General features: G+C 42.0%; 1 protein-coding gene across 2 annotated transcripts in view; it reads right to left on the reverse strand.

Moving 5' to 3' along the window:
• Positions 1 to 14,995, reverse strand: part of LOC126262935 (titin) — a 110,565-nt gene that overhangs the window by 6,623 nt on the left and 88,947 nt on the right. The gene's annotated exons all lie outside the window — the stretch shown is intronic.

The raw sequence follows: 14,995 nt of genomic DNA on the forward strand, positions 1-14,995 counted from the left end.
ATCCCGGGTTCGAGTCCCGGTCGGGGCACACATTTTCAACATGTCCCCAATGAAGTGTATCAACGCCTGCTTGCAGCTAGGGTGTCTATTTAATTATCATTTCAAATCTCTCTGTCTTACAGCAGCTGCCTCCCGAGCACCTACATGCACAAGTAAGCTACATAAATCAGTCTGTTTGAAACATTTTTAAATAGTATGTTTCTTCCTGTCTCAGCTGGAACTTCTGCCTATAAACATTAGTTATCTCCTTTCATTATCAGATACAAGCTACAAAAATATTCTGGAACTACTGTTAGAGTGAGCCTAGAATAACAAAAACAGATAGCACTGTCTTCACATGTATGGTACCACAACTTATTGAAATATAAAACGAAGTGCTGGCTGAAAAGCTAGAGTGGACTAGAAACATAATTTTGATTTGTTTCTTGCACACAAGCTGCTTATAATTTCACATTGAATGATATCTTTCTCATGCATAGACATGGCACATAACCCCAATCATTCCTTTCAACAGCACTATTCTTCATTATTGGACACTGTATGCTACCACTATCTAGCTCACATTGCCAACTCAGAAAAATGGGACAGGTGGGGGTGGAGAAGGTTGTGGTGTTACTATTTCTGATGAATTCCACAAAGTACTACGACTTTCTTTTTTCACAATATTATAGTGCCTTGCCATTTAAAACCTTATATTTATACTTGTATGTGCAAACAAAAGTAACAATAATGAATAAATTTTTACGACTTTAATGCAGAAACATATCCACAAGGAAATGGCTTTCTATTGCATTTTCACAAAATAGAACATAAGCCACAGGTAGCCGAACATTGCCATAATCCAACAATACAGGACGTCCCAGGAGGAATGGTCAATATTTCGGGATATTACAGTAACAACTATTTGAAGCAAAAAAGTGTAGTAAACATGGGCTCTTAAGTGCATACCTTAAGGGCTATGGGATCTTCGATGTTGTGAAACAAATCTCTTCTACTGCAAGCTCTTTGCTTCTCGTATTTTGGGAGGATGTAGTATGGAACAGAACAAGGAAAAAATGTCTAGTAAACACAGGCTCTGAAACACATACCTTAAGAGCTATGAACACTTGTTCTGTGTAGGAGAGGTGTTCACAGTCCTGAAGCTGAACATGTGCTCATTGCTTTTAATGTATGCAATTTAGAGCCCTTATCTAATGGATAATATTTTTCTTGTTTTGGTCCATATAGAAAGCAGAGCACTTGCAGTAGAAGAAATTTGTTGCTCAGTATTGAAGACAAAGAAGTCTCATAGCCATTTAAGATATGCCTTTCACAGCTCATGTTTACTAGTCTTTTTGCGACACATGATCGTTCCTGTCATAGCCCTGAACATTGACCATTCCTCCTGGAGTGCCCTGTACAGATGGCACCTCATTTGTTCACAAGCTTCTTTAAATTCACATTTAAAAATTTTCTACTTTTAACCATCAAAGAGTGTGTGTGTTTTTATCCTACTGGCGTCGCCAACTATAATATATGAACCAGATACCACATGCGTGAAAGCAGAATTATTTTCTGTAAGTAATGAATATTTGCCCATATTTTACGAACTGACAATGTATATTGAGTACATTCATCCCAATGAGATGAAACAGAAATTCATTTTGACTTGAATTTCATTGCACCGACTCTTGTGTGTTTTTTTTCTCTTTCTTTTCCTCTTAAATGCAAGAGAATTACATTAAAAAATTCATGCTCAATGATGATCCATAGAAACAAGTGACACTATCACAATTGACAGATCCACTTATTAACTTGGTCATCATGATCTAGAATAGATATTGGATATCAAGGGGCTGGTGGTCAGATCACCATTCCACTCAAAAACTTACAAAACATAAAATGTGAATACTTTTGTACCAAGAATTTAGTGATATGTGTTGTGCATTTTTCACCGTATGCAACTTGATATACCTGGAAACTATTCTAGAATGGACATTTCCCACTATCCTGTTTTCCTGCATTCATTTTTCTTTATTATTTATAAGCATAAGTATGTTTTCAGGCATGTATTAAGGTAGCCATTGGTTCTTCCTCCCTACACAGTTTGGTTGAGAACTGTTCAGCCCATACCAGAGTGATTACCATTAATTAACTGAAAGGTTTCCGTAAATGATGACAAATGAAATGCTTTGAAGTTGATAGAACAGGTACACACATCCTCTCAAAATTATCTATTATTTTTTACCCATTTCACACTACTCTTGAATCAAAACATTTTTGTCCACACTGACACAATGTCAATATAGATCTACACACAAATACAATTGTCTTGAACAACATAATTTAGCAATCATATATATATTCTCATAAGCACCCAGTTTTCCACAGAGCAGTCTCTTAAGATAATACTGTACATCTCAAAGCCCTCCCTCCCTACTGAACTAAAGATGAAATAAAGCTTGGTTTCAGCAGTTTTATTGCTCATAGTTATAAGTTTGGAAAAATTGCAAATTGAAGCCATCGTTAAAACACAAAATGAATCCCAACAAACCTCTTTGTTCCACGTATATAACAACTCAGTTTTTACAATTATTTTCTATCTACTTCCTAAGTTTCTCTATAGGGACTACATTTTTAATTTATATGCGTTCTAGTCTCCCCAACAACACCGTTATTTAATAATTGTGACGAAGTTCACAGTTACATAGTAAACTGTTGAATGCTGGGATAAATTTTATATTATGTATTAAAGTGCACATATTGGATTGTTTTAACTTTACAGTTAGAATGCTACACTTCACAGTAACTGAATTCTTAATTGACCAGTATCTGGTGCACATTGCAAGGTGGCGTGTAGTAAGAATAGGATGATATAATGGATAACAAATAACAAAACATTTGGTTTTAAAATATATTTATTCAACCATCATGTACATACAATTTATAAGCAAATGCAACACAAAAATAAATTATTTGTAAGTTATCTGAATTTGTACAAAACAAAATGCTATGTATTCATTTAATCACAACTGCACATTGGTTTCAAACGTACGTGTGTGTGTGTGTGTGTGTGTGGGGGGGGGGGGGGGGTGCGCGCGCGATTTACTGTACTGCAGCAGTGTTACTTGTGAAGAAAAAAATAAGATGTCGAAGATTCGATGGAAGAGTTGGATCACAACTCTGTGTGAGAAGGCAAATAATCAATGGAACAAAGCTGAGTGGTAGGGAGATAGAGGAGACAGGGGTGGAGTGGGGGTCATCGCAAAGTGATGAAGAGGTGGGGGGAGTGGCATAACAAAAGAAGAGTGGAAGAAGGGAGCAGTGGGATAACAAGAGGGGGGATTGTGGGAAATGTCGGGGGGGGGGGGGCAAAAGCGCACGAGGGGAGTTCTTGGGGGGAGGGGGCAAAACAGCACGAGAGGAGTTCTTGGGAGATGGGTGGCGGCAGAAACAGGGAGCAAGGGGTGCTTTTGAAAGTGGCAACAGGGTGGGTGCAAGAAGAATTTTCATAGGGGGCAGCAACAAAGGGGTTGGGGAGGGCAAAGGATGTTGGAGCAGTAACAGGGTGCAAGGGGGGGTGGGGTGGAAGGGCAAAAGGGCACCAGAGGCGTTGGGTAGGGGGGGGGAAGGGCAAAAAGGCACCAGAGGCGTTGGGTAGGGGGGGAAGGGCAAAAAGGCACCAGAGGCGTTGGGTAGGGAGGAAGGGCAAAAAGGCACCAGAGGCGTTGGGTAGGGGGGGGGAAGGGCAAAAAGGCACCAGAGGCGTTGGGTAGGGGGGGGGAAGGGCAAAAAGGCACCAGAGGCGTTGGGTAGGGGGGGGGAGGGCAAAAAGGCACCAGAGGCGTTGGGTAGGGGGGGGAAGGGCAAAAAGGCACCAGAGGCGTTGGGTAGGGGGGGGGGGAAGGGCAAAAAGGCACCAGAGGCGTTGGGTAGGGGGGGGAGGCGTTGGGTAGGGGGGGAGGGCAAAAAGGCACCAGAGGCGTTGGGTAGGGGAGGGGTGCGCTACGGGCGTTTGAGAGGGGAGGGGAGGGGTGCGCTACGCGCGTTTGAGAGGGGAGGGGAGGGGTGCGCTACGGGCGTTTGAGAGGGGAGGGGAGGGGTGCGCTACGGGCGTTTGAGAGGGGAGGGGAGGGGTGCGCTACGGGCGTTTGAGAGGGGAGGGGAGGGGTGCGCTACGGGCGTTTGAGAGGGGAGGGGAGGGGTGCGCTACGGGCGTTTGAGAGGGGAGGGGAGGGGTGCGCTACGGGCGTTTGAGAGGGGAGGGGAGGGGTGCGCTACGGGCGTTTGAGAGGGGAGGGGAGAGGTGGGGTGGGGTGCGCTACATGCGCGGGGGGGGGAGGGGAGGGGTGCGCTAGGGGCGGGAAGGGTGCGCTAGGGGCGCGTGGGGGAGGGGAGGGGTGTGCTACGGGCTTCGAGGAAACAAAGGGGCGCTAGTGGGGTTGGGGAGGGGAGGCAAAAGGGCGCTAGTGGGGTTGGGGAGGGGAGGCAAAAGGGCGACAGTGGGGTTGGGGAGGGGAGGCAAAAGGGCGACAGTGGGGTTGGGGAGGGGAGGCAAAAGGGCGACAGTGGGGTTGGGGAGGGGAGGCAAAAGGGCGACAGTGGGGTTGGGGAGGGGAGGCAAAAGGGCGACAGTGGGGTTGGGGAGGGGAGGCAAAAGGGCGACAGTGGGGTTGGGGAGGGGAGGCAAAAGGGCGACAGTGGGGTTGGGGAGGGGAGGGGAGGCAAAAGGGCGACAGTGGGGTTGGGGAGGGGAGGGGAGGCAAAAGGGCGACAGTGGGGTTGGGGAGGGGAGGGGAGGCAAAAGGGCGACAGTGGGGTTGGGGAGGGGAGGGGAGGCAAAAGGGCGACAGTGGGGTTGGGGAGGGGAGGGGAGGCAAAAGGGCGACAGTGGGGTTGGGGAGGGGAGGGGAGGCAAAAGGGCGACAGTGGGGTTGGGGAGGGGAGGGGAGGCAAAAGGGCGACAGTGGGGTTGGGGAGGGGAGGCAAAAGGGCGACAGTGGGGTTGGGGAGGGGAGGGGAGGCAAAAGGGCGACAGTGGGGTTGGGGAGGGGAGGCAAAAGGGCGACAGTGGGGTTGGGGAGGGGAGGCAAAATGGTGCTACAGGGTTTAGCAGGGCAAAAGAGCACATAGGGGGGCTTAATGGAATTAAAGAGGATAGGTGAGAGCAGAAGTGCGCTACAGGGGATGGGGTAGGGCAGAAGTGAAGTGCACTACAGGGGATAGAGTAAGCAAAAGACAGTGTACGGGGTAGGCAAAAGGTAGGGACGGCGAGATGGCGGAGGTGCATGAAGTCAAGTGTGTGTTGAGAGTGGGTTGAAAGGTGTATATGACTACAGCTCATGCAAAATTGTAGGGAAGAAGATAAATCAGTCATGGCTACAGCATAATTAGTGGTTGCATTGACAAAACAGCATAAACTTGTATAACTATGGAAAAAGATTCAAGTATTAGAGATTGTCATTTTATACTCAACTAAATACCGTAGTAATTATTCTCTATTCCCTACCTCTCACTAGTTCGCCAAGGACTACTTGTTAAACATTTTTCAAAATAATTTTTATCATCATCTATGGTTCGAAACTGCAAAATTAAAATAACGTTGCTGCACAATTTCGTCGACTGTACTCCAAAAGTTTCTCAGGAAATCCCAAGAGTATTTTAATCAAACCTAGTTTACCTGAATCATATAAACACATGTAAGGGTACCAAACACCTAAAAAATATCAGGACAGCAAACAAATAATAGCGCCGATGGAACGATGAATTTGGTTTACTTCTCTACCGATGACTAAGTTCATTAAAACACTGAAAATAGTATGAAATCGACGGCGTTCATTTCATAACAACCAACACGGCATACGCATTAAATCATTTAGGGAAACCACGTGAGACCTAATGCGACGAGCACTGGTTTAAAATAACTCACGGCATACGCATTAAATCATTTAGGGAAACCACACGAGACCTAATGCGACGAGCACTGGTTTAAAATAACTCCCATCCTGAAAAAAGCTTGTGTGTGTTGCTCTCTGCTCCACTTCCTCCTTCTGTCACATATGTTATATGAACGTGAGCAAATACCGTTACCAAAAATGGCACAAGACATCACTGGTGATGCCACAAAAGCAATAACGATTCCTTCGTAAGATATTTGGGGAAAACGAGAAATTTAAAACCGCATGCCAATCTGGCGAAATCAGCTAGGCCTGTTCGTAATCACCCTCAATGGAGAATAAAAACTTAGACTATTGAGCCGTTTCAATCAATAGTTGCGAAGTGACAAGCCTTTATGTGCATAACGCCAGTGATTCTGGTTCCGTCAGCTTACCATATACGTATATCGGTTACCTGGCTTCAAATTTCTAGTGCTATTACTACCGTGAACACACAACTATAGTCAAACACTTATTTTGAAGTATGTTTGTTTTGTCTGGCGTTATGTATTCGCAGTAAAGCACTAGGATTTCAAGAATGAAACAATAGCATATACGAGAGAGGTATTTAACTTGCACTACAGTCCTATATAAGTCAATATCCCTCCTCTGTTGCTGCGCAGCGATTCCCGGCGCCTACTCAAAAATTTCCCCGCTCCGGGACTGGGTATAGTCCTCACGTTCGCATCATCATCATAACTAACATTTTTTTGAGCGGTATGGGCACGCCCCGAAAGGCAATAAAATGTCATTTGACTGCTAAGCAGACTGCTCCCGCCGGCAGTGTACAAATGGAAGCCTACATTGGCTTTCCTGTTCCACAAGTGATTGTGCTCTGATCGCTTCTGGACGTGAAAATTTCGCCTAATTCACGAAAAAAGTTTGGCCTTCATTAAAATCAAGAACTGATTTTAATTATCATGCTTAAAGGCACTATAGTTATCTTAACGTAGTTTGATTTTTGTAGAATTTATTTAGTAACTTAAAACAACATACGTGTTGAGAAATGTTATATTGTTGTAAATGAAACTTTACAAAGATCTCTCTCTGATAGTGGGATTTTGGTATTCAACGAAGGAGAGAAAACTGTTTCAGTAATTTTGAAGATTTGAAATACTTTCGCACGTTTCAGAAAGTAGCTCCGGCCCTAATTCACATTTCATAATCGCCTTTCGTTTTTAAAATAGACTCAAGCAATTTTCTGTCGCCGCAGAGAGCGTTCGTCGCAACAACGTCCGAACTTCGACCTTTTCTACACCAAATTTTTCAGCGAACACGGTATCTGTTTAATTCTTCTTGTTTTACTACGAATGTTTAACACTCGACAGGGTATTTTTCTTATCGTGGACTATGGCATCATTTTTGATGGTTTAAAAAAAACTTTGCTGAAATCTCTCATTAAGCGTATATATCGGCGGAGCTTGTTCATTCTTATAGTCATTTTAAAATTTCAGTTATCACATTAAATATTTGAAAAAGTGGCCAGTTAACAAGCGCGTACTGCCATGGAATTACAGCGACTTACGAAGACGTACTTAGCTAGCTGAAAGTAAAATTGGACTTAACTACCTTGAAGATCTGGACTCATTCTTTAATAACTTTAGTTTCCACGTCTTCATACGCCACAGGAAAAGCCCATGAGTATTTCTTATACAAGGCTGTTCCACAACTGAAATCTTCACAGATCAATACGAAAATAACGACCAGCTGATTTCATCGGGAAAGATCTATATGTTATTCCGAATTGAGGTCCGCAGCTCGTGGTCTACGGGTCAGGGTCGCTGCCTGTGGATCACTTTTTTTATTTTTTTTTTATTCCCGGCATGGTTGGAGATCATTTTCACTTTAACCCATCTTCATCACGAAGACGCCAACCGAAAGACCCGCACCACGCAGCGAACAATTATCACATGGAGTCTCGACCTCCGCTATACGATCATTTCATTTCCGAAGGTTGTTCCCGCAGCTGCAGCATAAAACGGCTTTATTTTAACGAATTAAAACTTCAACAACACCCTTCTACACAAACACGTTTCGTGCAACTGTATTACATGGTGACTCGAATCTGAACACCTTAGCATTCGCGGGTATTACTCTTTCAATTGCCATCTGAGCATATCTCATCAGAAGCGGACTTTAAAGGCTGCACGTTGCCACTGGATCTTCTCTATTTGCTTACTCACAATGCTGTCTGAAAAACATTTCACGAAGAAATAATAGAACCCTCCTTAATTTCGAGTTAGTTTTAGGTTTAGAACGCTCAATAATAGCGGCGTTATTAGTGCCTCAGAGTTTCTTTGCTGCCAGTCCTACGCAAATGCTACACCGGAATTTAGAAGAGGGGCGATCAAACAGATGCTTCCTGGGTACTTTGACGACAAGGATAAAAAAAAAAAAGACTAGTTCTGAGAAGCAATATTTGTCTCCAATTTTAATCTTGTCATATACATTCAGAAAAAGCTTCTTGCTTCTGAAAAGAGCACCAAGACAACAAAGAAATATTTCACGCTAACCGATGGATTATAAAACAGTTGGTAGCCAAATGACCGTGAAAGGAGCGTATCCGCGATCGTGTCCTAGTCCGGTAGTTTTTAACTCGCCACATATAATGAACACACAATATACCATGCAGGAGCCAAATCAAAACAAGCAACTATTCATAAAATACGAACAGGGCAATATTTCACAAACTCAACTGGGTTTCCGACAAGTAGGCAATGGACCGCGTAACCTTTGTTGGTTACTGTGATGCTGAAGCTATTACTTTTTAATGATAAAATGTACGCTTCTCAGCAGCATTAGTGCGATCTTACAAATGATTAAGATTCATAACAAGAGAGAATTCTGAATCAAGTCCACCGTTGGCCTTCAATTTCCGCGAAAACAATCGCTTGGAGGAGATGTTCAAGCTATCAGATAAGCAGTGAAAAATTTAAATACAAACATTAGTACGCATTACACTACGGCACAATGCTCTTTTGAAGAGTTCTCAATTTTTTTTGTGAAACATCCGCTACAAAAGAACTGTTGTTCTAATATATCTTTCAGGTAACGAATATCAACCATATAGGATAATACCTCCAACGTTAAGTACTTTCCTGATTGCAATAAATACTGATACGGCGATCTGTAGCCATGATTACGTTTGTCAGTAATAATATGGACTGAAATTGGCAAGCATGACAAAACTCGTTAACAGGTGCCACTAATAACGTGGAAGGAAAACGTACTGTATACACTAACGGTAAAAAATTACTACATGAATTCAGTTTGTGCCTCGAAAGCTACTGAACACAATATACGCTTTAAGAGTACAACTATGGGAGTGGGGCCAACAACAGCTGAAATGGACTGAAGCTAAGAGGAATATAATTTACTGGCGCCCAAAAATACTAATCGTCAATTGGAAAACAGGCATCCAAACAGATCTCGCCTCAATAAAGTATCGCAAACAAGTAATAGTATAATACAGGCACTACAGAACGTAAGCCACTTGGCTTATCTGTTCAGGTATCTTCAAAACGGATACAACCAAGAGTTCTACCAAAGACAACGATGATGACTCAGACATATAAAAAGTAAACGTGATGGCATTATCAAATTTTATCAGCTACAAGCAGTGTGTTCAACCTGACCTTAGGGTTGGAAACGTCCTTTTCTTTGCTTATGAATGCAGTATCAGGACAGTATTTGACGAGCTATAGCGGATGCACTGGGCATATGCTTGTTCACTCAGTGTCACGGCACTTAAGCTTTTTAAGTGGAGGCGGGATACGTGTTACAGAGTTTTCTTCTTCATTAGGCTAGCGACATAAAATAGTCTACTCTTAGTCCCTATTAGTAAGAGACAGACAAATTTCTTCAATAACCGAAGTCCTAAGAGTTTCGACAAATTCTATCTTAAGTGGTCTGTAGAAATGTTCGTCTTGAACTATGCTGTAAATTTAAAATTGTCACTGCTAATTTTTCCTAACTTCACCGTTCGACTTTTAAGTCAGTAACTACGAAATTATCTTTTAAACGCACATTTTTCGCATCCTGTCGAATCGTAATAACAGACTTGTAAAATGATTAATAGAATTATTTAACATAGCTGAGCATTCGTTAGACACGAGAAATTCTGAAACCAGAATTCGAAGATTTCCATCGTGAATCTACTGCACGATATAGATAACTACAAAGTTGGAAGGATGGGTTGCAGAGAATGAATAATATTCAGTTTTTAGTATACAATCACTTAACTTCCACCCGACCCACTTACTGTAGCATAAAAAATTCAATTTATATTTCATTTTCATTAGTCGGCCTGGCTGCACTCGTATTTTGAGAGGAAAAGATTTCCTGTCGCGATCACGGCCACTTTTCGCCTTTTATGCACTTTTTTTAAGCAGTTGCAATACAGACTGCAGAACGAGAGCGAAGTTCGATGTAAATATGTAATTCTGCTTAACTCAGCATCCGTCTCGGAGAATAACACGCCTTCAACTTGTAAATGTATGAAGAGACGCTCTGTCGATTGAACTAAGCACTCTTAACCCGAGGATACATGCATGCACCAGCTGCGATTGATTAAGTTGTTCTCCAGTCAATGCCCGTCATGTATTTTAAAAGTTGTGATCCTCAATAAGAGATTCTAACAGGTTAACAACACTGAAGTGAGGGAACACACACACACACACACACACACACACACACACACAGGGAGAGGGAGGGAGGGAGGGGGGGGGAGAGAGAGAGAGAGAGAGAGAGAGAGAGAGAGAGAGAGAGAGAGAGAGAACACGTCACGTGCAAATAGCAGACGACTGGTGAATCCACTGTTGTCGGTTAACGAAGTACAACAGATTTGCTGCACAATATAGATTGGGTGTTTTAAAGGAAGAAAAAGGTTTCTTTTTTTAAAAAAAAAAAAACACCTAGCTGGGAGTTATCCACTTCCGTGCACATGGTCGTTACCCCACGGCGTTGCTCATTAATTAAGAATTGGAGAAAATAAACTGGAATCTTTCACAACTCCAAAATGGTTGGGCTGCGAATGCAAGGTAACATAACATATTCGTCACGTGGCTCGGTGAACTACTCCACATGAAATTCACAGTCGACAAAAAAAATGTCTTCCTTAGGTAAATTTGTTAACTCAGGGCTGTTTTCATCGGATTCGGCGTTTCTCCCGACCAGGGCACTGGAAAGTGGTGATTAACGAAAAATGACACTTTTTTAAACAAGTTCCGAAAAAATACAAAGACTATGGTCGACTAAAAACATTTGCCCAAGTCGAAACGACAGGATTATTTTGTTTATATGCGTGTACCAAACGTTTAAAGTTAATTTTTTATTGAGCGCTGTGAAGGCGTACGCATTGAAGAGAAGCTACACTCCTCACCCCGTAAAAACGAAACAATGCGAACTAACATCTAGCACTACCAAAAATACAAATTCAGTACCAGTTTGAAGATGAATGTAATGAATATCGACAGTCAGAAAAGTTCACACAGAGCCATCTGATGTGAAATCTCTAAAAGTATTTCGTGGTTCACTGCGAAATCAACATGAGTTGCCGCCACCCCACATCTCCTAAGCTTAATCCCTGGGCAAACATTTGTGATGTGCGCTCGTCAAAACTGTATATGGACTAAAACTAATATCTTCTCAAAGGACAGGTTGGTAGCGGTACTGAAATTTCTCTGTTATTTCAGTACAACGGAGTGGGTTCGACCTACAGTAGATGGTTTAAATAGTAATGGTGGAAGAAATTTTCCTTGGTCAATAATTTTACAGCAAAGCTGGTAGTCTTCATTTGTCCGATACCTATAATGAGCTAAATCTTTAAACTTCACGGTCGTTGGTAGTCATCCATCCCAATGTTGGTCATGGAAAACTATCGTTATTGGGAATGGTCCTATTGGAGGTGTTTCACTCGTCTTTCTGATACTTTCGAAGTGACTTATCTAACCACGTATAGAGCGTCCCGCAGCTAACGTGGACTCCGACCTAGGCAAAAACTTTCACGTTAACAAATAATTGCTAGATTTAACAGAAGTAATCCTAAGGCCCGGAAGGTAGTGTGAAGCCCCGGTAACCATAGAGACCCACACCCGAAATATCGGTCCACGACTTATCGAATACAGACCAAAATTAATGAAATCTCATCGAATACTAGAAACACAAGAAATTCTCCAGTCTCTACTTGCGACGTTCAGTCCTCTAGACTTAGAATTACTTAAACCTATCTAACCTAAAGGCATCACACACATCCATACCCGAGGCAGGATTCGAACTTGCGAGCATAGCAGCAGAGCGGTTCCGGAATGTAGCGCCTAGAACCGCAGCTCTGTCACAGCGGCCGGCTATGCAAAGATTTGATAACACATCTGGAGATTTGTGATCACGGCCGATTTAAGACCCCAAGGGGGACAAGCCGCTGCTTGGGGCGCCACAGTGCAAGATTTGTGTAGTATCGCAATTAGTTGCGAAAACTGAAAACAGTAAAAGTTTACGGAGAAAAAGGGGGAGGGAGAGAGGAGGGAATGGAAAAGTCTTGTTTAGAAAAATGCTCTCGAACCGGTACCGGTTGTGATATGCACTTTCACACGGAAGTAGCAGTCTTCCCCATTCTAGTAGTGATTATCTTACAGTAGCTCGGTGGGGTCATGCTGATTCAAAAACGAACTACAAATCATTCTCTGTTAGATTATGAATTCTGTTTGCGAACAAACTATTTAGGAAAGGAGCTGTGGTGTATGTAAGAATATTTCCAGATTTTTTTTTTTACACAGACGAGTATACTAAAATTGTAATCTTTCCAAAGTAAACATGAATTACGATATCACATTTTGCCAAAGGAGCAATTTCCCAGTACTTATAACATACGCAATACTGAAGTTTGAAACAGCTGCTCATCTCCTCAGGCGATGACCTACTTTTAATCGCTGTGCAACACATCTCACCTCAAAATATTTCTCACACACACACACAAGCTAATTGGTGATTTTTGTTTTATGAATATTAGGTCGCGAGTTCCGAACTTCGGTCAGCAAGCCCAACTGTTTATACGTCGCCATGCAACTGTCGGGCCCCGACGTCATCAGACCGTTGCCCAGATCACGTAAACGCACTGGCGTTTGTTATGGTGCTCTTCACAGCCGCTGAATGTCTCGCATAAGGTGGCGAAATGTTAGCAAATAAATAAGCCTTTGAACACGGCCTACTGACTGTAAGACAAAATTCACTACAGGTACAAATACCAGCCATGAAAGTCTCATTTTTAATTTTGCGTAAAATATGGCGTGAGTCAGTTGGCCATATATAATGTATTGCGTACGGTCGACTGACGTAGGCCGTAATTTGACTTCAGAAGCAAAATTAAAAATGTCTGTCGGTTGCATAGCAGTGCTGCATTACAGGCATCTTCAACTCTTATTACTCTGCGATACCATGCAGATGTTTCAGTTAAATTTGTGGTTTCTGTATTTTAGTGCGACAAAGAGTACCCGAAGGGAAAAAGCTAGTTGTCTACCCTGCGAAGTCTAATGAGGTTACATTGCACCCCTTCTAGCAAAGTGAAAAATCTCGACAAATTGCCACATAGACGTGCACAGTTTACGAAGGAAAAACAAAAACCACAAAACTGAATAGCAGTACAAATGTGGTACGCCGAAAGGTTCATTTTAATTTTCTCTGGTTTCGATTTGACTTCAGTGTCACAAGAGACTTTTTCAAACAGGTGAACAGCATTGATTAATTTGAAGTACCTAAGAACTTCCTGGCAGATTAAAACTGTGTGCCGGACCGAGACTCGAACTCGGGACCTTTGCCTAGAATCTTCAAGATTCACTAATGTTACGAGTGCAGCTGTTGGCTGCAGAAAACGGACAATTTCCACTCGTTCCTTCCTCGAATTTTATAGCTGAGAATGGAGTGGAGCGAGACTCTCGCAACAGTAAATATGCTACATAGTGTAAGCCGATTTCGGATCGTTAAAACTATTTACGAAAGGCCTGCTGGACGATTTAAGCTGTTGCCGAAGATGGTCTCATTAAATACATAAATGTCCTGAACCATATTATTTCCACTTAAACAATGGTTTCTTCGGCATAGCGTCATTCCAGGCATTCTGAAAGCCTAAAATAACTATATAAAATTGCCCATTAAAAATAACAAAACCAAAGCAGAGGCCAACTAAAGAATAAGGATCCAATTTGAACGAAAATTTCAACAGTTCTAAACGAATTGCCATTAACTTGTTTTTACAAGGGATTCGTAAATTTCTACAAACGGGAAATTTAATACGCGTCAATGTAATATTCTAGCTGATCGTTAAAATTCGTTACTAAGATGTGTTCTTTTCCCTCATTGGACCTGAAGCTGTTGTGCATACAAAAAGACCTGCAACAAAATGTTAACAGACATGTTCTTTTCTTCAACCAAGTGAATTCAATCATTTATCCACATACATGCATAGAAATGTATGTGTACGATGACAATTTCTAACAGTAGAAAAGCGACTCCAAACTATGGAGCTGCTTCCGAGTTTCTTCTTCGACGATTCCAGGGAGCAAGTACGTTAAGTCACAAAAGCAATGGAAACTTTGTACAACGTGTTGCGAGTGTCGTGAGGCCAAACTAACTGTATAACATTTTAACTTATTTACAAATCAAATTTTTTAATACAATATGCCATATCATATATGAACACTACATATCCATCTATACCAGGGCGCACGTACGACAGGATAAGGGGGGGAGGGGCTAGACCTATGTGTATGAATTATTTTTAACATTTTGGAAGACGAATGGCGGATTATAAATAGACGTAAAGAAGTTCAGACCCTGTTCAAAACCTATGTAGCCCTTGCACTTTTATTTGTGGTCTCAGTCGTAGTTTTCTAAATACGTGATGTGATCAAATGGTAAATTAAATTTTTTTTAATTTCGCTGGCTCTATACATCTAATTTTCAAAACTTTATCTTGTTGGTACACATGTTCCTGATGTGCGTATGCATTTTTGCAGTCTTGAATATTTAGTTTATTGTTAATAGTCGAAATGATTATACGTTTTTTCAAGTGTTCTACGAAATTTTAC

Source organism: Schistocerca nitens, chromosome 6 (genome assembly GCF_023898315.1).
Source record: "Schistocerca nitens isolate TAMUIC-IGC-003100 chromosome 6, iqSchNite1.1, whole genome shotgun sequence".
In the NCBI taxonomy this organism is placed as follows: Eukaryota; Metazoa; Arthropoda; class Insecta; order Orthoptera; family Acrididae; genus Schistocerca; species Schistocerca nitens.